The 25,929-nt window shown below is 37.0% G+C and overlaps 1 pseudogene; it reads right to left on the reverse strand.

Moving 5' to 3' along the window:
* Positions 1–273: 273 nt before the first annotated feature.
* Positions 274–25,521, reverse strand: LOC128549275 (T-complex protein 1 subunit alpha-like; annotated as a pseudogene).
* Positions 25,522–25,929: the final 408 nt, after the last annotated feature.

A 25,929-nucleotide genomic window follows, 5' to 3' on the forward strand; every position in this document is an offset into this window, starting at 1 on the left:
AATTCATACGTTAAAAAGGGTCCGATATTTTTAACTTTAGAATCCCCTTTGGTGCATTCAAGTGTAATCATTTTAAACAAACTCAAGTAGTCAAAATACCAAATTCAATGAAGACTGAAAGGCACATGCAGAATCTTACGCTCAATTTTCTATTTCTAGCTTGGTCTGGAGTACCAAAACCATTTTAACAAAACTTTGCAATAATAGACAGATGCGCTTATTTCCAGCTTTATCTCGAAGCTTTATACTATAAAATTTCAACAACACTTGAAATACTATAAAAACTTTTTATAAGCTCATACAAAAAAAAAAGAGAAAAGCATCACATTGAAATAATGACAGGATGGATTTGTAAATAAATAAATCGTGACAATAATAATCCGAACACATTATTTGTATTCCAGCATTACAGAACATTAAATTTTATAAGTGATAAATACCCTTCAAAATGTAGATCTATTTACTCCAGATGACTTAAAACTGTCAGTAAAGTACTTAAAGATTCTCCCAGACATATTTGATACTCTGTGAATATAGACAGTTTGCATATATGGACTGTCTAGAAAATTGTGATTCAATTATTTTAAAATGCATTTAGCAGTTTGTATCATTTAAATAAGTAAATTCAAACAAACATGGCAGCCATTCAACTGACAGCCCAAAATAGCGCTTATCACTTCTTAATGCTCACGGATGACAAAACAGTACAAATATATATCAAATATTGTTATATCCAAACATATAGTTTTTTTTTTCACTCACAAAAGAATGACATTATATGAGAAGTCTTAGACCTTATACACAGATAAACAAACTGAATTATCAATCTCATCCTATCTACCAATATTACTGCCCAAGACTTCATATTTGCAAATTTCTTCAATGAATTTTTTAGAGTATTTTTATGACAAAACTACAATTTACTGTGGTACTGATTAAAGTTTCCGTTATTTTCACTCTCATATCTCAACACTTATTGCTTTGTGTACTTCTTTATCCGAGTACCATTTCATGTCTGAATTCTATAAATATGCATTTTTATTGGCCTTCTTTTACTCATTTGTTCAAGAAAATTTCTACTTTCAACACAAGTTGACTATTTATTAATTAAAGTTATAATTGTCCAGATCTGAGCGCCTGTTGATAAGCGCTGCCTTGTTTCTGTTCCGGCGCTAATTTTATCATATCGTCGATCCTCAGGATGGTAATAGCGGCTTCTGTGGCAAACTTCAGGGATTTAATCTTTGAGATGGCTGGTTCTAGAACACCGGCTTTCTTGTTATCTCTGACAACTCCTTTGTACAAGTCCAGTCCAACCCTACAAAAGGAACAGCATATATATTGAGAAAACTCAAAACTGGAATTTTCAGGTTTAAAAATAATATTCATTTCTCAATGTAATTTCCATACCAACAGACTTTTATTCCGATGAAAAAGTAGTTTTGCAAAGTTTCTGCCAACAAAAATTAAAAGATGGCACACTAGGTTGAGCTCACAATATTTATATTACCCGAGAACAAAACCTTTTGATGGTCCTCTTGCTGTACTGTTGTACTTTAGTCTCAGTGGGCATTTGTTCCCTACTGGACAAACATCTACTGTAAAATCATTTAATTTTGTGGGCATGAAATTTCGTGGTTTTTGTCAAAACGGCAATTTCGTGGGGATATGAATTCGTGGATTTCAACTTTTGAACATAAAATGAATGGAATTTTTACTTGTTAGTAGGGGTGGGTATTGCCACGAAAATTGGTATTGCGATATATTGCAATATTGTATGTGGATATTGCAATATACTGGGATATATTGTACCAATTATCTAATGAACAAAAACATGATGAATCATACTGTTTTCTTCAAATTTATTCAATTAAAAATGAGTAAAATGACTAGTATCAACAACAAGAGTGTTTGCTCGACCTTCTCAATAAATAAAAATACCAGTAAACAAAAAAAAAAAGTTTTGACTAGATTATGGGGAGTATTGTCAAATTGTCATACACAAATACTATTAACTGTTGATGATTTTGCCTTTATTTTCAACAATCTCGAAGTCCGACATGTTGCTATCATGCTATGACGCCGATTACCGGATATTCAAAAGCGAAAGTAGACTGCGTCAAAATATTCTTTAGTTTATTATGCGGCACTACATTCGGTTTACGGATACAATCATATAACACAGGTTGCTCAATTCACCGATTTTAAACGAGGAAAGTGGTATAGCTGTTGTATGAATAATAAATTCTAGTTGATAGAAAAATTACTAATGAGTCGTTGACAAATACGAAATTATATTTATCTAAATTTTCTTATTGGTTTTATTATGTGGAATTGGGTCCGTAAAATAGCTGTAAACCAGTCTGCTACCTGCACCGGAAATGAAAGGAGAAAAATGAAAACAAAGTTGAATCGTGCTGGCAAGAAAAGGATTTTTTTTGTGAATCTTCTTGGTTTACGTTAGTGTTACTTAATGTTATAAAATAACCGGTATTCGAAAATCATATCGCAATATCGTATCGTCGGAAAAAACATCGCAATAACCGGTCTACCGCGGTATATCGCCCACCCCTACTTGTTAGTTGGGATTAAATTTCGTGGATTGACTCAACCACGAAATACACGAAAATTAGTCCCCCACGAATATTAATGATTTCACAGTAACTCAAATATATTTATATAAAGTTTGAAGCAATTCACTATGGAAAAAGGCTTTTACCCACAGTCTTTAGTCTGTTAACAGCATAACTTATGGAAATCTTGACATGGACTATAGAGCATCTGGCTAATGTGATCATAATTTTGCACTATAATGAAACGGGCCAGATTTTAGAGTTGCAAACAATTAAATCAACTTCCATTTAGATATTTGACTTCTGCACAGTTCTGTTTTAATGGCATTTATTTTATTTTTGGTCCCACTTCCTGCAAGATGATTAATACAGCAAATTCCACTTGCCCGCAGCCAACTTCTACTAATATTTACGAGAGGACAAGTGAATTTCTCAAGCCCTGAACTCTAAACACTTACATCCTTAGTTCTCTCTGATCTTGTTTCATTTGAGACATGTTGTGATAAGCTCTCAGTTTCGCAACCAGATCAGTGGAGTCCTGTGCTGCGTTCACAGCCAACTGTTTTGGTATAACCAGCAGTGAATGTGCAAACTCAGCAATGGCCAGCTGTTCTCTTGAACCCTGCAATACAGATCAGTTCATAATATAGTTACCGGTATTTAGCCACTGTGTCTCATGACCATGCCACCTTCATTTTTGTAGGCACATAAAAAAATTCAAACTCAGTTGTTGAGCAAGAGGGCCAAGAAGGGCATGTACCGATCACTTGACCTTGTTGTTTGACACAAGATGATATAATTTAAAATTTACCTAAAGCTGACTGACAAACATTGAGACCAAGTGTCAAGAAGATGAAGATAGAAAATATCTGACCTTGTGTCCTTGTTTTTGCAAATTAGATTTCATAAAGAATGTGACAAAACCATTTGGACCAAGTTTCTTGAAGGTCAAGCAGAAAATGTGACCTTAAGAGTATTAAAGGTTTTTCTACCATTTGACATTGTGACTTTAGCTCCAAGTCCAGATTATCAAATTTCAGAACTAACCTAGATTCCAAAACATTCAATTTCTGACCAGTCTGCATGTAAATCAGGTACAAAACGTGACCTCTAGAGTATCTTTCACCCAGTTACAATTTGTTGGGTTTAACGTCACAAGGACACAATCAAAGGTCATAATTATGGCGATTTTCCAGCTTTTAATGGTGGAGGGCGACCCCAGGTGCCCCTTGGAGCATTATTTCAGGCATGGGCAGGCACCTGCGTAGAACCAACAACCTTCCACAAATCAACTGGATGGAGAAATTTCTACACCCATCCCACAGCAGGGAGGGGTAAGTGATTATGAAGTCAGCCACCTTAACCACTTAAGACACCGAGGCCCCTTATAAAGGAAGGCAGTCTCTCCATAACATAGGTATACTGAAATCCTCTGACAATCATAAACGATACAAAAATTTTCACTTACCAATGATGTGGCATAGTTTTCCAGATAGACTGACAGTGCTGCCTCTACAGCCCCGCCTCCTGGCACCACAGTCTTTGATTCTAGAACACGCCTCACTACACAAAGAGCATCATGTACAGATCTCTCCATCTCATCACAGTAGAAATCATTAGCTCCACGCAAGATGATACTGGCCGCAGACCTTGCCTTTGTTCTGCAAAACAAAATAATGTTACCATTAATGTACACCTTGACTGAAAACAGCTTTTGCTTTTTTATTGTTGCATTAAGATTTTTAATGCAATATATACTGGCTTGTTTGTTTTATTGGGTTTAATTTCGGACTGACACAATTATATGTCATATGCCGACTTTCCAGCTTCCGTGGTAGAGAAACCCTAGGTGCCCTTGTGTGTATTATTTCATCATGGGCAGGCACCTGGGTAGAACCACTGATCTTCCATAAGCCAGCTGAATGGCTTCCTCACATGAAGAATTCAACATCCCGTGAGAGGCTCAAACCCACATTGGTGAGGGGCAAGTGATTCGAAGTCAGCAGCCTAAACCACTTGGCCACAGAGGTGTATCTTTATTGCATTTTGATAAAAGTTCTAATGAAATCTTAAATTCACTCTTCAAGTCTTGACTAAGTGAAAATAGACTACCAGTAAATCAATGTACCCTTAAACATTATCTCTACACAGTTAACTTTTCCCCAATAATCATTTGCAAAATAGATCTAAGGAAATCCATCCCACACCTTAAAGTGAAAATTGTCAACAATTTTTTTTTATATTCCTAAGAAAATGCTCTCTATTTTACATTTCACCATTAAACTATCTTCAGGAAAATTAGTTGTTAAAACAGTCTGGTATAAAAATGCATTTTTTAGCTTTTATTTCACCCAAGATAATAATGCTAGAAATGTTTCTAAAAGCACAGAATCTGATGCTTATTCAGGAGTTCATTTGTTAAAGTAATGTAAAGCACACGTGATAAAGACATCAACAAATCACGACACGGAAAACCTGTATAGGTCTTAAATAACCCTTGCTTGGCATCACATTCTCATTTTTTTCCCCCCAGACTATACTTAATGTTATTCACACTTAACTTCTCAATAACAAGAAAGATTTTAAAGGACAAAATTTCAGCTGAACATGATCGAAAGCTGCAGAAAACAAAAAATGAGTCTCAGTTTTCATCTGCATAATTATTCTCTCCTTTTCACATTTCAATAAAGAACATTGACAAAATCTGTCTGGGAACATAAACTTGACAAGGCAGTCTCAAAGACAGCTATATCCCCCGCCGCTGTTATGGATAGTGAAAGGGTTGATGGTATTGGGTGGAAGCATTGACTTTGTTGAGTATATTTTATAGTCCATGTATGAGGAAATCAATGAATCTGCAAATACTTCAAGGGGTTTAGGAGATACAGAGCAGACACAAAATGGAAGGCTCAAACCTTTGACCTTGAGTTGTGACCTCGACCTTGAGCCAACATGCTGACTCATGAGTTCTGCACATAGTCTTGAAAGAGGTGATCATTTGACCAAAGTTTCATGAAAATCCTTCAAGGGGTTTAGGAGATACAAAGCTCAAACTTTTAACCTTGAGTTGTGACCTTGCCCTTGAGTCAACACGGCTGACACAGGAGGTCTGCACATCGTCTTGATGAGGTGGTAATTTGACTCAAGTATCATGAAAATCCTTCAAGGGGTTTAAGAGATACAGAGCGGACACAAAATGGAAGACTCAAACCTTTTACCTTGAGTTGTGATCTTGACCTTGAGCGGACATGGCTGGCTCATGAATTCTGCACATAGTCTTGATGAGATGATCATTTGACCCAAGTTTCATGAAATTCCTTCAAGGGGTTTAGGAGATACAGAGCGGACACAAAATGGAAGGCTCAAACCTTTGACCTTGCATTGTGACCTTGACCTTGAGCCGACATGGCTGACTCATGTGTTCTGCACATCGTCTTGATGTGGTGATCATTTGACCAAAGTTTCATGAAAATCCTTCAAGGGGTTTAGGAGATACAGAGCGGACACAAAATGTTACGGACAGGCGTAAGGACAGAAGGATAGACAGAGACCATTCCTATAACCCCCCACAACTCGTGGCGGGGGATCAAAAATGACACGACATAAAAATATGAAGACCTTGATCCTGAATATACAGTCAAACTTCATTCGCTCGAACTCAGATAATTCTTACACTACCCTTCGCTTGAACTCATCAACAAGTCCCGGCAAAATATCTACATAATGTCAATTTTCGATGGCTCCAACTACCAGTAACGCGAACAAATTTTGCTTTTCCCTTCCAGTTTGATTTTGTTTGTTTGTTTTGGGTTTAACGCCATTTTTCAACAGTATTTCAATCATGTAACGACGGGCAGTTAACCTAACCAGTGTTCCTGGATTCTGTACCGGTACAAACCTGTTCTCCGCAAGTAACTGCCAACTTCCCCACATGAATCAGAGGTGGAGGACGAATGATTTCAGACACAGTGTCTTTTATCAAATCGTCACGGAGAACATACGCCCCGCCCAGGGATCGAACTCACGACCCCGCGATCCGTAGACCAATGCTCTCCCTACTGAGCTAAGCGGGCGGGCCCCTTCCAGTTTGAGTGAAGGAAGTTCAACTGTAGATGAAATCATGGGTTTAAAGTCACAAAGAAAACTTTAATCATATGGCAATTGACCAGCATTCATGTTAGATGAAAAATTTAGCTACACCTCTTAGCATTACTGTATCTGGCCAGAGTCCAAATTCTCTCCAAATTCTTCAAGAAGCCAGCTTAATTAATCTCTGACATGCAACAATGTAGGACGATACATGAAAAAGAAAAAATCCATCATTCTCAGAATTCCATCAGACAAAAACCATTCATTGATCTTTGTATATTATGTACTATGATCTACATGCTTATACATTACTGTCTGAACCAGTTTTTCCTTTGCTTCTCTTTAAATATATGCCCATACCACTCAAGTATCATTTAAAAATTTAAAAGGGAGGTAATTAGGAACTTTTAAAATTAAGACTTTAATTAATTTTGAATTTATTTACACAAAACAACTTTGATGGGGTATTTTCATCTGTTAGTTTCATCCATTTCAGTCAGACAACACTGTTTTGTTTTTTTTGTTGTTGTTGTTGTTGTTGTTGCTCTTAACTTAAATTTTATTTTTAAAAATTTACAATGATTTAAAATGATAAAAAATACATTTCTGACATTCTTGAAAATATTTCAAAAATTTAACTATGTCCTACTACCATCCTTGAAGACCTCTGTTGATTTGGGTTTTATGGCACAGCAATACAGTACAGGTAATATTGCACTAAAAAGGACTAAAAATTATGGTTTACCATTATAATTATATCAAAATAAAAACACAAGGTATCCATGAATAAATACTTTTATACCTGCTGGAACCACAGAGATACAGCAAAACCAAGTGTTCAGTTCCTATTAGTTACCTCTTATGATAATGAAAAGGTAAAACTGTGCTTCCATTTTGTAATACACAAGGTGTTCTAGAACCATCTGGGACATAGAATAATGTCTAGTTTGTATCAAGTTCTTGCAAAATAAAGCTGCAAATTGGCAGGTAAACCTGTTATGGATTAAGTGGATAATAAAGTAAGTAAGGTCTAATACAAATATGTGGGGAAAAAAGAACATTTCAATCCAGTCAACAGAGAACTAACTAATCAAAATGTCCCTTTAACAGTAACTAAGTTACAAAACGTGCTAGAAGTTCATAAATATTAATGTACAATGTTATGGAAACTGGTCAGTATTTTAAAATCTAACAAATCTGGAAACGCTCTTTTTCACATTACTCTATTTGCATAACTTGTAATCTCACATGAAATATTAAGTGACACACTCAAATCTTCTCATTCAAATTCTTCTGTACAACATTTTGGAAATTGGTCAGTCAACAAAGTCTGACCAACATGGAAATGTTCCTTTACAAGTTTTACTTTATCCCATAAGCATAACCTTGTGTGCTATAAAATACACAGGTAGTATTTTGGGAACATAACCTTTGAAATACCCACATCAACGTAACATTTTGCAGGGATGTTTGACAGGACAAAGGATGTGAAAGAAAGGTTCTGCAAAAGAAATAATGTACAACATTCTGGAAATTGATCAATCCAACAAGATTTAACCAACATGGAAACATTCCTTTTGCTTTATCCCATCAGCATAACCTTGTGTACTATAAAATACACAGGTAGTAAGTTGGGAATGTAACCTTTTCTGAAATACCAACATCAGGAACGTTTTACAAGAGAACATTATAAAATATACTATGTGAAAGAAAGGGTCTGCAAAAGACAGACTGTACAACATTCTGGAAATTGGTCACTCTAACAAAGTCTGACCAACATGGAAATGTTCCTTTACAAGTTTGCTTTATCCCATCAGCATAACCTTGTGCACTATTAAATACACAGGTAGTAAGTTGGGAACATAACCTTTTTTTTAAAAAAACCCACATCAACGTAACATTCTGCAAGGATGTTTTACAGGAGAAAGTATGTGAATGAAAGGTTCCGCAAAAAAATAATGTGCAACATTCTGGAAATTGGTCAGTCTAACAAAGTCTGACCAACATGGAAATGTTCCTTTTACTTTATTCCATCAGCATAACCTTGTGTACTATAAAATACACAGGTAGTAAGTTGGGAATTTAACCTTTTCTTGAAATACCCACATCAACGTAACATTTTGCAGGGATGTTTTACAGGAGAACCAATGTGAAAGAAAGTTTTTGCAAAAGAAAGAATGTACAACATTCTGGAAATTGGTCAGTCCAAAGAAGTCTGACCAACATGGAAATGTTCCTTTTACTATATCCCATCAGCATAACCTTGTGTACTATAAAATACACAGGTAGTAAGTTGGGAACATAACCTTTTCTGAAATACCCACATCAGGAGCGTTTTACAAGAGAACATTATACAAGAGGGCCATAATGGCCCTATATCGCTCACCTTTCATCATTGCACTTAAGGACAAGAAGGTCAAAAAATCATAATCAAGATCAATCAAAAGAATCATGAGAAAATATAGTTGAAATTTTCTTAAAGGTACAGATATGTCAAAATACACCTATAAATTGGAGGTACCATCCATGTTGTACCACAGGAAAGTGGTCTCGGTTTTTCCCTACGGCCAATAATAAAAAAGTTACTAAATAAGCTATTTATAGTAATATAAAAGGGAAGTAATTAAAAAAAAATTATTGTAAGTGAACAAAAGAAGGATCTGCCAAATAAAAACAAGAGCATTGCAATGCAATGCAAATGCAGAGCAATATACACACAAAACAAAGTCATATGACCTTTGACCCCTAAGTGTGACCTTGACCTTGAAGTGAGCCATCCGAAACATGCGCTCTGCACATCGTTTCGATGAGGTGAACATTTGTGTCAGGTTTCTTTGAAATCCTTCAAGGGGTTCAAGAGTTACAGAGCGGAAGGGAAGTTGCTTACCAACAGACAGACAGGCAGACAGACGGACACCTGAGGCCATAACATAATACGTCTCATAGGGCGTATAAAAAGGAATCGAGATCTTATGGTGATACAAGTTGTGTGCAAGTTTGGTTAAAATCAAATCATAAATGAAGCTGCTATTGTGCAGACAGTCAAAATAGCTAATTTTGGCCCTTTCAGGGACCATAACTCTGGAACCCATTATGGGATCTGGCCAGTTCAAGAAAGGAACCAAGATCTTATGGTGACACAAGTTTTTGTGCAAGTTTGATTAAATTCAAATCATAAATGAAGCTGCTATTGTGCAGACAAGGTCAAAATAGCTAATTCTGGCCCTATCAGGGGCCATAACTCTGGAACCCATAAAGGAATCTGGCCAGTTCAAGAAAGGAATCAAGATCTTGTGGTGATACAAGCTGTGTGCAAGTGTGGTTAAAATTAAATCATAAATGAAGCTGCTATTGCGCAGACAAAGTCAAAACAGCTAATTTTGGCCCTTTCAGGAGCCATAACTCTAAAACCCATTACGGGATCTGGCCGGTTCAAGAAAGGAACCGAGATCTTATGGTGACACAAGTTTTGTGCAAGTTTGATTAAATTCAAATCATAAATGAAGCTGCTATTGTGAGGACAAAGTCAAAATAGCTAATTTTGGCCCTTTCAGGGGCCATTACTCTGGAACCCATAATGGAATCTGCCAGTTCAAGAAAGGAACCAAGATCTTATGGTGATACAAGTTGTGTGCAAGTTTGGTAAAAATCAAATCATAAATAAAGCTGCTATTGTGCAGACAAGGTCAAAATAGCTAATTCTGGCCCTTTCAGGGGCCATAACTCTGGAACCCATAATGGGATCTGGACAGTTCAAGAAAGGAACCAAGATCTTATGGTGATACAAGTTGTGTGCAAGTTTGGTTAAAATCAAATCATAAATGAAACCACTATCGTGCAGACAAGAAATTGTGGACGGAAGACGGACGTAGGGCGATCACAAAAGCTCACCCTGTCACTACGTGACAGGTGAGCTAAAAATATACTATGTGAAAGAAAGGGTCTGCAAAAGACAGACTGTACAACATTCTGGAAATTGGTCACTCTAACAAAGTCTGACCAACATGGAAATGTTCCTTTACAAGTTTGCTTTATCCCATCAGCATAACCTTGTGCACTATTAAATACACAGGTAGTAAGTTGGGAACATAACCTTTTTTTTTAAAAAAGCCACATCAACATAACATTTTGCAAGGATGTTTTACAGGAGAAAGTATGTGAATGAAAGGTTCCGCAAAAAAATAATGTGCAACATTCTGGAAATTGGTCAGTCTAACAAAGTCTGACCAACATGGAAATGTTCCTTTTACTTTATTCCATCAGCATAACCTTGTGTATTATATAAAATACACAGGTAGTAAGTTGGGAATTTAACCTTTTCTTGAAATACCCACATCAACGTAACATTTTGCAGGGATGTTTTACAGGAGAACCAATGTGAAAGAGAGTTTCTGCAAAAGAAAGAATGTACAACATTCTGGAAATTGGTCAGTCCAAAGAAGTCTGACCAACATGGAAATGTTCCTTTTACTATATCCCATCAGCATAACCTTGTGCACTATAAAATACACAGGTAGTAAGTTGGGAACATAACCTTTTCTGAAATACCCACATCAGGAACATTTTACAAGAGAACATAACAAAATATACTATGTGAAAGAAAGTTTCTGTAAAAGAAATGATGTACAACATTCTGGAAATTGGTCAGTCCAACAAAGTCTGACCAACATGGAAATGTTCCTTTAACTATATCCCAAATGTATAACCTATTACATCAGAAGACATGACAGGCAAAGTTCCGGGACAACTTCTACAGCGTACATGCTTCAGGAAGTAATGCAGTAATCTGACCAAGATGGTAACGTTTCTTACCATACCCCAACTGTATTGAACCTATAACATCAAGAGATATGACAAGCAAAGTGCTGAGGCACAAAATAACTTTCTGCTCCTAATTTTACCCTGCTAAATTTCTAGAATGAACTTGTCCATCTTTCAATTTGAACAATACCATTAACTGTTAAAAGGGGTGATTACCAAAAAGATACTGACTGAATGGCGAACAGTGCAGATCTTGATCAGGCTGCACGGATGTGCAGGCTGATCATGATCTACACTAGTCGCAAAGGCAGAATCAATCGTGTCCAGCATGATAAGGGTTAAGAACACTGCAATATGTAGTTTTTCAAAGTTACCCAACATATTCCTATGAAGTTTAATTAAAATTCAATCAATAGTTTAGAGGCAGTCTGAACAAATTTTATACCTTTAAACGTTTTCCTATATCAGAATACCAAAATTTCAGAAGAATCAAGAATCCTACCATACTAGTTGGTAAAATTCATAAACACATTTCATAAATACTTGCATGAAAAATCTATCTTAAAAACAATATGTACAACATTTTAATAACTGTTCAGTTCAACAGAGTCTAAACAATCTAAAATGTTCTTTTGATTTATCCCAATAGCATAACCTTGTGTATTATGAAATACATCTAAGGTAGTAATTTGGGAACAATATCTTCTGAAAAACCTGATCAAAACTGTACACTTTATAATTCCTTCCCCTGCAAGTTTAGTCACAATCATTATAATTCTACATAAGGTTTGTAGGCGAGTAAAGGTCTGGTTCATATATGTAAAACAAGAGCTGTCGGAGGACAGCAACGCTCGACTATTCAACAGCCTTGTCAATTGAATGAATATTCAAGTCCAAAAATGGGCATAATTTTGTAAAATTGCAACACAGGGTTAAGGAACCTGTACAATGCATATCAGCTCATGACAATGGACAATTGTGTGAAGTTTCATTCAATTTCCCATTAGCTTACATACAAAACCTTAACCAAAAATTTCTAAGTCCAAAAAGGGGCATAATTTTGTAAAAATGCAAAGTAGAGTTATGGAACCTGTGCAATGCATGTCAGATCATCACAGTGAACAAGTGTGTGAAGTTTCAATCCATTCCCAATAGTGGGTACTGAGATACCAGCTTACATACAAAAACTTAACCAAAAACTGCTAAGTCGAAAAAGGGGCATAATTTTGTAAAAATGCAAAGTAGAGTTATGGAACCTGTGCAATGCATTTAGATCATCACAGTGAACAAGTGTGTGAAGTTTCAATTCATTCCCGTAAGTAGATACTGAGATACCAGCTTACATATAAAACCTTAACCACAAATTTCTAAGTTGAAAAAGGGCCTTAATTTTGTAAAAAAATAGAAGTTATGGAACCTGTGCTATGTAAGTCAGTTTTTTACAGTGAATAAGTGTGTGAAGTTTCAATCCATTCCCACAAGTGGTTACTGAGATACCAGCTTACATACAAAAACTTAACCAAATCGGGACGCGGACGCCGACGCATGGGTGAGTCCAACAGCTCTACCTATTCTTTGAATAGTTGAGCTAAAAATTTAATGTAAAACATTCTGGAAATTGATTAAACCAGCCAGGTTTTACCAACATGGAAATGTTTCTTTTTACTATATCCCAATTGTATAACCTATAAATATCAGGAGATTATGATAGGCAAAGTGCTGGGACACACAAATTGACAATTTATGTTCTGTTCCTGATTAAAGTTTCAATTTAAACACTTTAATATTCAATTTTACAGCTACTTATCCTATGAAAAGTCATTCTAATCTCGTCAATAGACTAGGAGAAGTGGGCAAATTTTATACTTAAGGGGAGATCAGCAATTTCAGCATTCTCAGTTTTTATGGAAAGCCAGCCTCATGTTGACCTTCATTTACAACCAAAGAATGTGAAAATGGTTAATGTGAATACATAGTCAGACAGAAATCACTGAATGTCATAATGGGTAGTCTACCTTAAGGGGAGATAACTCTCCCAAAAATCATCCGAGTGGGCTGTGCTGTTGATATGCACTAACAGGCTTTAAGAGGGAGGAGTGGCACATCATAAATGGTTTATACATCCAAGTGGTGTTTCTGCCAAGACAGTAATGAGTATGCTATAGTACTCCTTCCATCTGTTTTGTCCTTGTTGGTAGACAATAATAATGTTTTACTCTGTCTATGTAGTGTTTTGTACGTTAACCCTTACCCTGCTAAATTTCTAGAATGAACTTGTCCATCTTTCAATTTGGACAGTACCATTAACTGTTAAAAGGGGTGCTAATCAAAAAGATACTGACTGAATAGCGAACAGTGCAGATCTTGATCAGACTGCACGTATGTGCAGGCTGATCATGATCTACACTAATTGCAAAGGCAGAATCAATCATGTCCAGCATGATAATGGTTAATCATGTACACATCCAGACTTTTTAGAAGCAAAGAATGTTTACAGACAGGTTGCAAATGCATAAATAGAATATCTCCCATGAAATGGGAAGAAACAATTTTAAGTGTTGGTTTTACATCAAATTTATGAGTTTTCTGCCAAGAGAAGCAAGGAAAGGCACACCAACTGATAGAATGACTGTGCAATTACAGTATTTCTGTCTGTGTGGATAATATTTGTGCAGCTGTCTACTTAATTAAGTCTGCTGCCAATTAATCAGATATTGTTCAACACTACCGATATTATTTCTGTATATACATATTGGCCATTTATCATGTTTTTCAGTGAATTATCGAAATACTAGAGTGAATTATATCTGGTATTTTCACAGAGAAAACTAGAGCTATCACTGAAGGTGATGAATGTAACCCCCCACACGCCCTGACACAGTACATTGCAATTTGACACACACAAGATTGCATAATTATGTGGACTGTATGTATATAGTATAGTAACAAAAAACAAAGTCCCATAACTCTGCAGAATTTTTTTCTGAAAGAACCTAAGATGCATCATGCACAACTAGGGTTACTACTGATCACTTGTGGTAAGTTTCATCAAATTGTGTGCATGGGTTCAGGAGATTAGGCACGCACAAGATTGCATATGCAGACTCTATGTATATAGTATAGTTAAAAAAACAAAGTCCCATAACTCTGCAAACAAAATTTCTGAAATAACCTAAAATGCACAACTACTGTACTGATCTCTTGTGTGAAGTTTCATTAAATTGTGTCAGGGGAGTTTGTACTTACAATGTGTCTACTGGCAGACAGACAGACAACCTGCAACCAGTATACCCACCCCCTTCAGAGGGGGGGGGGGGGGGGGGGGGGGGGGGGGGGGGGGGGGGGGGGGGTACAAATATCAAAAATATTCTTCAATGGTAAAAAGAGCTCCTAGAACACGAAATGCCCCCTCTTGATGCATTCAGTAATTGCTCAACAGAAATTATTTGGACACTGTGCACTTGACGTTTGACGTACTGACCTCAAATCAATATAATGGTTCATTTACCAGTTGTAAGTGACTTCCGTATCAAATGTGATCTTAGACCAAAGCATTCTCTAGTTATTTGGCAAAAAAAGTTCTACTGTTCTGGGTCAATGTGACCTTAACCTTTGACCTCTGCTGGTCACGATCAATCTCCCTATTAAGTTTCTTGATCCTAGGCCCAAGCGTTCTCAAGTTATCGCCCAGAAATAGTATAACTGTTTCTGGTTGTTTATGTATTTTTTTTTCTTGTGAAAGAACATTTTTGCAACAAATCATTACTGTAAATAGAATATTAATGTGATTCAATCTCACCAGATTTAAGACATTAAAAGCCTCCAATCCTGGTGTAAAATGTGTCCAGAGGATTTAAACTGACATTTATTTTGTTTAATTAACAGTTTCTAGATGTTTATAGTTATGTATTCATTACATTAAAAGATTATTGCGCACTTACCACAGAATAAAGTGGTAAACTAGAAGATGCTTTTGTAAACGAAAATTTTTAGAATTTGTAGAATGTGTCTGTAGGACACAGGGTGTGCCCCCCACTGGTACATTTGTCACAAATAAGGGGCAATAATTCAAATGTTTGCAGTCTTAATGGGGTATAGCCTAAACAAACATTTTATGAAAAGGATTCATTATTCTAGGCCCTATACTTTCTGAGCTATGAGCATCACAAACAAAAAATCCACTATTCTGGCCATTTCAAGGGCCATAACTCTGTAATAAGAGCTAAGATTCTCAAGAAGAATGCCAAGTGTGTAAGGTCACATCACGTTAAAGACTCCAGCAAGGTTTCCTGAATTTACATCTAATACTTTTTGAGCTAGGCACATAATTAGGTGAAAAAGTGCATTTATTTTACTATTTCAGGGGCCATAACTTTAAAAATAGGGGGTGGAGCCAGCCAAAATATTAGAGGTGTGCAAGTTTATATCATGATAAAGACTTATGCAAGTTTTCAACCATTTATATTAAATACTTCTTGAGCTAGGTGCGTCACAAGGTGAAAATGTACATTTTTGACTATTTCAGGGGCCATTACTCTAAAAATAGGGGGCGGACCCAAATGAAAAATAGGAGGTGCACAAGTTCATATCATGATTAAGACTCATGCAAGGTTTCATGAATCTATATCAAATACTTTTGAGCTAGGCATGTCACAAGGTGAAAATGTGCATTTTTGACTATTTCAGGGGCCATAACTCAGAAAATAGGGGGCAGACCCAAATGAAAAATAGGAGATGCGCAAGTTCATATCATGATTAAGACTCATGCAAGGTTTCATGAATCTATATCAAATACATTTTGAGCTAGGCGTGTCACAAGGCGAAAATGTGCATTTTTGACTATTTCAGGGGCCATAACTCTGAAAATAGGGGATGGAGCCAGATGAAAAATAGGAGGTGCGCAAGTTCATATCATGATTAAGACTCATGCAAGGTTTCATGAATCTACATGAAATATTTTTTGAGCTAGGCATGTCACAAGGTGAAAATGTGCATTTTTGACTATTTCAGGGGCCATAACTCAGAAAATAGGGGGCGGACCCAAATCAAAAATAGGAGGTGCGCAAGTTCATATCATGATTAAGACTCATGCAAGGTTTAATGAATCTATATCAAATACTTTTTGAGGTAGGCGTGTCACAAGGTGAAAATGTGCATTTTTGACTATTTCAGGGGCCATCACTCTGAAAATAGGGGAGCCAGACGAAAAATAGGAGGTGCGCGAGTTCATATTATGATAAAGACTCATGCAAGATTTCATCAATTTATATCAAAATTTAATACTGTTTGAGCTTTATTTATATCAAATACTTTTCGAGCTAGGGGCGTCGAGAACTTCGGATGGACAGACGGACGGATGCACGGACAAGACCAAATCTATATGCCCCCACCACTCATGGGGGGGCACAAAAAGCGCATGTCTCCCACACTGCATAGTCGTATATGCAAGAAGTCAATAGGGGACAAGAGCGAAAGTCAAAGAGACACTGATGGTTGGCTGCAAAAGGGATCACCTATTTGGCATGTCCAATCATCCCACTAAGTTTCAACATTCTGGGCCTAGTGGTTCTCAAGTTATGAATTGGATACGGTTTTCCATGTTCGGGCTGCTGTGACCTTGACCTTTAATCAAGTGACCCCAAAATCATTTGGGGTCATCTACTCTGCATGTCCAATTATCCTATTAAGTTTCAACATTCTGGGTCAAGTGGTTCTCAAGTTATTGATTGGAAAGAGTTTTCTATGTTCAGTCCCCTGTGACCTTGACCTTTGAGGAAGTGACCCCCAAAAACAATAGGGGTCAACTACTCTGTTAGTCCTTTCTCCCTATGAAGTTTGAAGGTTCTAGGTAAAATGGTTCTGAAGTTATAAACCGGAAATGGATTTCCATTTTCTATCCGCTGCGACCTTGACCTTTAACGGAGTGACCCCAAAATCATAAGGGGTCATCTCCTCTGCATGGCCAATCATCCTATGAAGTTTCAACATTCTGGGTCAAGTGGTTCTCAAGTTACTGAATGGAATTTGTTTTCCATGTTCAGGCCCATGTGACCTTGACCATTGATCAAGTGACCCCAAAATCAATAAGGGTAATCTAGTCTGCATGTCCAATCATCCTATGAATTTTCAACATTCTGGGTCAAGTGGTTCTCAAGTTACCTTCCATAAGCCAGCTGGTTGGCTTCCTCACATGCAGAATTCAACGCCCCGAATGAGGCTCGAACCCGCTTCGGTGAGGGGCAAGTGATTTGAAGACACTTAATGACAAAAAGAAAAGTTTAGCTTTCTGAAGTCTAACTTACAAAATTGGATGAATATGAGCCCAGGTTTTCATTGATAAGTTACCAAACCTCTAGTGATGGGCAAATCGGTTAGATTTGCCAATCGATTAATCGGCATAATCGGACAAGCCAACCGATTCGATTAATCGGATAATCGGTTACTCTAGTTGCATATCTATAAGGTCATCTCACAGTGTATGTTTTATGTCATTACTTAAGAAATGAACCACACAGACGTCAAATATCCTATTTCTATTGTATCCCTTCATAAACATGAGTAAGTTAACAGCATAAAAGTAAAATATTTGTGAAGATAGTGAACTTCAAATCAGGTACTTGTCTTAATTTCACAAGGGACTTATCCAGTGATATTGTGTTATCAAATTAAAATTGTTTGGAGCAAAAAACGTATTATTGATTTATTATTTCTTAGTTTACGACTGGAATGATTTCAATCCCACAAAATCAAAAAATGAAAATTCCTTTGCTAATATGCTTGCATAAGTCTTATGGCATGCTATGCATACTGCCACACTAATGTCAAGAGTTTAGGTTGATGGTTTTCCCGGCTTAATGTTGTAAAAGCCATATATCTTCCAAAATCTGGGTGATCACAGATGACCTCAATTTCTTTTGAGACTTTGGAGGAAGCCAGTTTTAGGTAGAGTAGTTTCCCTTGGCGTAATTGCCCCAAAGAACCGGTCAGAAACAACTAAATTATCCGTTTAGGGTGCCAAGTAATTAATCGGTCTGGGAAAAATGAAGTCGGCGATCGCGCTCATTAATGCAACGCCGACGATTATTCGATTGTCACCGATTGTCGGCCCATCACTACAAACTTCTATTTATTTTTATAACCTTATCAAAAGTTACCACTTTGAAACTACAATTTATTTTTATAACCTTATCAAAAGTTACCAAACTACTATTTATTTTCATAACCTCATCAAAAGTTACCAAACTACTATTTATTTTTATAACCTTTTCAACAGCCAACACTTGGCAGTTTCTAATTTGTATGTTTAATCTTTCAGAATCCAGACTTTTAATAGTTTATATTTCTACAATTACTACTAAGATTATCTAAAATCAATAATGGGCCTGTAAGAAGTGACAGAAATAAGTAAAAGTACTTGATCTTGGAAATTTCACAGCTTAGTTTTCATTAATGTTTAAATATGAGGAATACAAAAGCTAATTTGAATTTTGCATTAACTTCATACAAAAACTGATGTGCCACATACGGATAAGTGGATTAATAAAGTGTTAAGCTCATATGATATTTCTTGACTTACTTTAGCATACACACACACAATAGTTTACATTTTGCTAGTGAATCATTGAAAGCAAGCTATTTTTTTTACTAACAATCTAATGTAGTACTGTTATTTGATACTCTCCTGCTACAAATATTTGCTGCCAGGGCTGCAAAGGTCGGGAATTTTGACCAGGCCTCAGATTCAGTTAAAAATCAGAAGCCAGATAAAGTACATTTCGATTCCAAAAATATCCTTTTTCAATATAGTTATAAATGCAGAAAAATTCTGGCAAACAAAAGCCTGAAATATATGGACCAGTACAGAAAAATCCAAAGTTTGACTTTAAGTCAATTTTAAATCTGACAAAGCCTGTCCGAAAATAATTTGATTCAGGACCAAAATGCAACATTATCAAGCTCTTACCCTTTAATGAGAATGAGTTCATCGTCGCAGATTCTATCCTGTACAACCTCCTCAGCATGACCTAGATATGACGTTTCATAGGTCTCTTCACCTTCTAGGTTAGCCAGTGTCGTCACGAGAACAGCTGAAAGAAAAATTAAATAGTTTTGCTGAAGAAAAGATGACATATGAAATATTAAACAACAATACTACGACACCCACAAAACTGTTTACTAATCTAATATTCAACAAGAATCTACTTTTGAAAAACTGCATGCACCCCCCCCCCCACCCATACTGCTTCATTTGAGTGTAAGTGGTAACTGATATGTAATATTTGGGTAAATGTTTGGTCAAAATTTTTATAACCTGTATGTTATGGACCAGAAAGGAAAAAACCCCATTGACCTTTGACCTCAGACTACGACGATCTTTGAACTGGGGGGTCATGCTGTTACTCATGACAAGTTATCTCATTCTAGGAAACATTTGTGCCAAAAATTAAAATCCTTTGATGGATGGCAGGGTTATGGACTGCGCAGAAAAAAACCTATTGAAATTTGACCTCCAAGTGTGACTTTGACTTCTAAGTTAGGGACCTGGGTGTTGCACACAACACACTGTCTCATTGTGCGAACATTTGTGTCATGTAATATTAAAATCCTTCGATGGATCACAGAGGGCCGTACATGAAAAAAACCTTGACATTTGAAATCTGTGTGTGACCTTGACCTTTTGGCTAGGGGTCTTGGAGTTGCGCATGTCATGTCACCTCAGTATGGGATACATTTGTGCCATATAATATTAGAATCCCTTCAAGGGTGACAGAGTAATGAACCTGACAGGAAAAAAGCTCCATTAACCTTTGACCTCCAAGTGTGACCTTGACCTTTGAGGTAGTGATCCGTTTCTTGCGCATGACACATCGTCTCATTATGGGGAACATTTGTAGCAAGTTATATTAAAATCCCTTGCTGGATGACAAAGTTACTGACCAGACACTAATTCGGGACGTTCAGGCAGACACATAGTAACAATTTATATATATTTATTCATTTTGTTGGGTTCAAGATATAACTGACAAAATTATAGATCATATGGCATTTTTCCAGGTTTTGTTTTGTTTTTGTTGGGTTTAGAGTTGGTGGTATACCGTGGTATATCCCGCGGTAATTAGGAAAAAACCGTGGTATACCGCGGTATTTTTTTCAAGGCGGTACCCAGCCCTACAGCTGGTTGACTTCCACAAGATGCATGTCAAGGTATTACTACGGGCATGGGCCAGCACCTGGGTCAAACCACCAAACTCTGGTAAGGCAGCTGGATGGCTTCCTCACAAGACAGTATTCTACACGAGGTGATGTGGGGCAAGCGATTGGAAGTCAGCGGACCACACTGGCTGCAACACCCAACACCTCTCAAATAATAATTTAACTCACCTCCTGTTGCCTTAGCAATTCTCCTCAGATCAATCTTCTTACATCTTCTTACTGCCATTGCACCTGCTTCAACAAAATACTTCAGACATAAATCATCTATCCCTCCTGTGGTCATAATTACATTTGCTCCTGTCGATAAAATTTTCTCTATCCTTTCCTTTGTGATATCAGATTCCCTGAAAAATGCAGTAAAATGAATACACTAAGTGCACAGATAACAAAAGCCTCAGTAAATACAGAACTCTAGCCCTTACCCAGCTAAATTTCAATAATGAACTTGTCCATCTTTCAGTTTGGACAGTACCATTAACTGTTAAAAGGGGTGCATACCAAAAAGATACTGACTGAATGGCAAACAGTGCAGATCATGATCTGCACTGGTCACAAAGGCAGAATCAATCGTGTCCAGCATGGTAAGGGCTAGATACAGCCAGTATTTCTTTTATCCACTGACAGCAAAATCAATTTGGGTTCCATTCTTCTGAAAGTTACCTTTCATGAAATTGCAAGCATTTAATATCTTTTATTTACAGTTTCAGACTTTAAATTCCACTTTGTTTCTTTGTAATTGCATATTTTTCATGGAGTACCGAAACCTATTTTCAGAACGTACAATTGGAAGTATAGTATTTTTGTCTGTTTTCCCATGCGTCAAAAAGTCTGTGGATGTAAACAATCAACCTTGGCGACTGCAAGCAGTAGTTCTGAAATTTTGTTAAGATAATTTGACCGTAACTTGTATGTTTTGGTGTAAGAAGTATTAATTATTTTTCCACAGAATTGATCATCGTTTTTGTCTCAGTTTCTTACAGCACTGTTTACATCCGGAAATAGATGATGGAAACGTACCTCTGTCTAACTAATTCTAACTGATTTGGATCTTCTATCAACACCTGCACCCCCATCTTCATCTTGGCCTTCTGTAAGCTGAAGTCTAAACATGCTATTTTCGCTCCGGTTATTTTCTTTGGTAGAGCTGAAAACAAATCAATGCAAACAACTTCACCGTAACTATCAAACTAGCTTTGTTGTTTTTTGTTTGTTTTGGGTTTAATGCTGTTTTTCCAACAGTATTTCAGTTATGTAACGGCGGGCAGTTAACCTAACCAGTGTTCCTGGATTCAGTACCAGTATAAACCCATTCTCCGCAAGTAAACTACCCACTTCCCAACAGGAATCAGAGGTGGAGGGCGAATGATTTCAGATACAATGTCTTTCATCAAATTGTCACGGTAAACACATGCCCATCCCAGGGTTCGAACTCATGACCCCGCTTTCCATAGATCTCAGCTCTCCCTATTGAGCTAAGTGGGCATACCTATGAATAATGAATACACTGGAACTTCCTGTCTGGCATAAAATGAAATGAATAACATTGTTAAAATATTTACCTTGTGATGCAACTGTACAATTAAGAGCGTAACCCTTGACAAGAACACTTTCACTGGAACTCTGTCCGTGGTGCTTTGAGTATATTCACTGCCTTGATTGGATATCTGTAACCCCCTTTACCATCTGACGTCCTCACTGCGTATGCTGCGTCAACCACCATGTTGGAAAAGAAATCTGATTGACTGACAACTAATTAAGGAATCAAACAATTTCAGCAATAGACAAGAATCAGTAACTGTTATATATAAAACTCTATGCAAACTAATATTAAAGGGATATTTCATATATACTTTGAAAAATTATTTAATTTCGCGGATATAAAATTTTGTTGTTTTACGGTAACTCAAAATGACCAACTTGTCGTGATATGCATTTGTGGACATAAAAGAATGGAAACTTCGCTTGTTCCTTTCATGGATTGGCGCAACCATGAAATGCACAGAAATTAGTCCCCCGTTAAAATATAGAAGTTTTCACAGTATGTTTATCAGCTGAAATGTGTGAATCACATTTATGAAGGACATTTTATACAAAACATCGAGTGGAACTTTTAAAGTCTACCAACTTGCATGCCATGATTTAGAATTGGTCTGTGAAATTCTCCGAGAGGACCTACAAGTATAACTCGTTATAATCAGTAGGAGCACATCAAATGAACATGGTGTAATTGGTCATATATCTGTCCAGCTACATTGCCCGATCAAACCAAATGTATTCTTCAATCGAGGCAATCATGAACATATTTACTGTTCCCCAGCGTATATACTCCAAGTTTATTGATAAAATCATGGAGCAAGTTAAATGGGGATTAATGTATTAATTCACCATGAAAAATGGTATTTCTATTCATTTTTTTTCCCATCTGATAGTAACTATGCTTTTTGTTTTTGTTGGATTTATTGTCGCATCGACACAATTATAGATCATGTGGCAACTTTCCAACTTTGGTGGAGGAGGAAGACCCCAGGTGCCCCTCCATGCATTATTACGTAACGGGTGGGCATCTGGGTAGAACCACCAATCTTCCGTAAGCCACCTGGATGGCTTCCTTACATGAAGAATTCAACGCCTCAAGTGACGCTCAAACTTACATCGGTGAGGGGCAAGTGATTGAAGTCACACCTAACACTCCATTGTCTTTTTAAATTTTTGTGCTTGTTAAAAATTTTTCCCAAACTAAAGTTTTCATAATGCTATCCAAATCTTTCCTTCTGTAATTTTTAATTCGGGGTTTTTCCGTCTCAAACTTTAACCCTCGCCGTTTGTCTTTAAATGTTTAAAAGACTTTCTCGTTTGTCGTAACATAAACGCAGGACTCCACCTTCTGGTTATAATAAAATGACATGACATACTAGTAAAAAGTACACATGAAGAAAGATCTTTTCGAGGCAAGTGAAATTGTTTCTCTCATGTTAGTTTTCTTCAGATTATTTTGAACAGTTTTTTATGGTAAAATTGAGAAGTTATTTTGAAACGCGAATCTAAGAAAGCTGATAAATGCCACTTAAACAATAAATGAGCCTGCCATGAGAAAACCAACATAGTGGGTTTGCGACCAGCATGGATCCAGACCAGCCTGCGCATCCGCGCAGTCTGGTCAGTGATCCATGCTGTTCGCTTTTAAAAGCCTATTGGAATTGGAGAAACTGTCAGCGAACAGCATGGATCCTGACCAGACTGCGCGGATGCGCAGCTGGTCTGGATCCATGCTGGTCGCAAACCACTATGTTGGTTTTCCTCATGGCACGGCTCAAATGTGTTTTTCGTTGATTTCTACCTGCAAGTTCTAAAAATTATAATATAGCGAAATTTAAATATGTTGCAGGTCCTGTTAGACAAACGTCCACCACAGTGAATAAGCTAAAGATGCACAGTTTATGATGAATTTGTATTCTAAATTGTTTATTCCAGACAAAATTCTCTCTTTCTTTTCTCAGGAGTACGAAATAAGACGTCTGTTTGAGTGTTATATCGTCTCGGGATGAAATACCGTCTGCTTATTTGTCTGGAATATGAATTAGACGAGCCCACTTTTGTGTGAAGATTTTTGATTCCAAAGGTGAAAAATGGATTATTGTATAATTACGCGAAAATGAAAACTTGAACTCTGAATAAAATTTTTGGTACAAATTTCCCAAATCCACAGGGGGTCCCTAGAATAAACTTAAGTTTGTCTACTAGACTAGTAAAATCCAGGATTAAGTTTTTTTTTAAATGATTTAGTCTGAAAAGCTAGGTTTTTTTTATAAGACTGTCATTAAATATAAATGTAAATGAGCCGTGCCCCTGAGAAAACCAACATAGTGGGTTTGCGGGCCAGCAGGATCCAGACCAGCCTCGCATCCGCGCAGTCTGGTCAGGATCTATGCTGTCCGCTTTTAAAGCCTGTTGGGAAAGAGAAACTGTTAGCGAACAGCATGATCCTGACCAACTGCGCGGATGCGCAGGCTGGTCTGATCCATGCTGGTCGCAAAGCCACTATTTGATTTTCCCCTGCACGGCTCAAATAAAAGAAACTGTGAAATATACCGTTAAGCATTTAGATAAAACTTAAATATCCTAAAATATAGGGCTAATACACGTTTTTGTGTATTTACGTCTGCAGAATCCCACGGGATTGTTGGCAACCGAGAAACCTACGGGATTGTTCGGTCGAGATCACAAAACAAACGTATACTGTCACTATTCTTCCATGAACATGACACGAAGACTATATGTATTGCTTTTATTGGTGATGACTTTTTATGATTACCAGAAATCGTCAGACTCGTTTCAAATATCTATTACGAACCGTTTTCAACGTTTTGAACTGCTTCTAAGATTCATATGAATTATCTGAGATATTAGTAAAACTTACCGATTGATACTTCCTAAAATCGATGATTTCTTTTTCCTAACGCCCAATTTAAAAGAGAATAAACGGCGACCCAAATAGAGCATTTAAAAATGCATGTACAAACAGAACAGGAGTTGCTTTGTTAGTTACTACTTTCTTCCGTTACTACTACACTTCTTGGCGGATTCATTACGCATGTTCTTTTCTTCTCCACTCCAAGAAAGCAGGATTACTTCTAAAATGATTCAATGCACAATAACCCTTCAATTCATCTCAAGTAAGCAACGGTTGCTTCTCAATTGATTCAGTACGCGACTACACCTCCCTCTTTCCACCTCAAATAAATAATGTCTCTAACAATCAAATGTCTACATTTGGCCAAATCATTTCCTCCCAAACAACAGTTTGATGAATAAGAAACTTACTTCTACATGCATCAACACGAACAACACAGTCTAATGGCGTTCTAATAGCGTATATATTTTGCATATATTGCATTAAGTGCCAAATAGCTTTATCACATTGACTGCAACTTTCCAGAGATCTTATTAATCGTCGCACTTAAAAGCAGGATTATGAAAATCTTAATATCTTTACCTTTACAATTTAATGTCTTGCCAGACACATCCTTGTTAGGCGTGACATCTAAATGTAAGATAAAATATAGCCTATCTTATGTATGGGGGCAAAATGGATTATTCTTAAAGTACATATGAGCCGTGCCGAGAAAATCAACATAGTGGGTTGCGACCAGCATGGATCCAGACCAGCCTGCGCATCCGCGCAGTCTGGTCAGGATCCATGCTGTTCGCTTCAAACGCCTATTGGAATTAGAGAAACTGTTAGCGAGCAGCATGTATCCTACTAGACTGCGCGGATGCGCAGGCTGGTCGGGAT

Source organism: Mercenaria mercenaria, chromosome 16 (genome assembly GCF_021730395.1).
Source record: "Mercenaria mercenaria strain notata chromosome 16, MADL_Memer_1, whole genome shotgun sequence".
In the NCBI taxonomy this organism is placed as follows: Eukaryota; Metazoa; Mollusca; class Bivalvia; order Venerida; family Veneridae; genus Mercenaria; species Mercenaria mercenaria.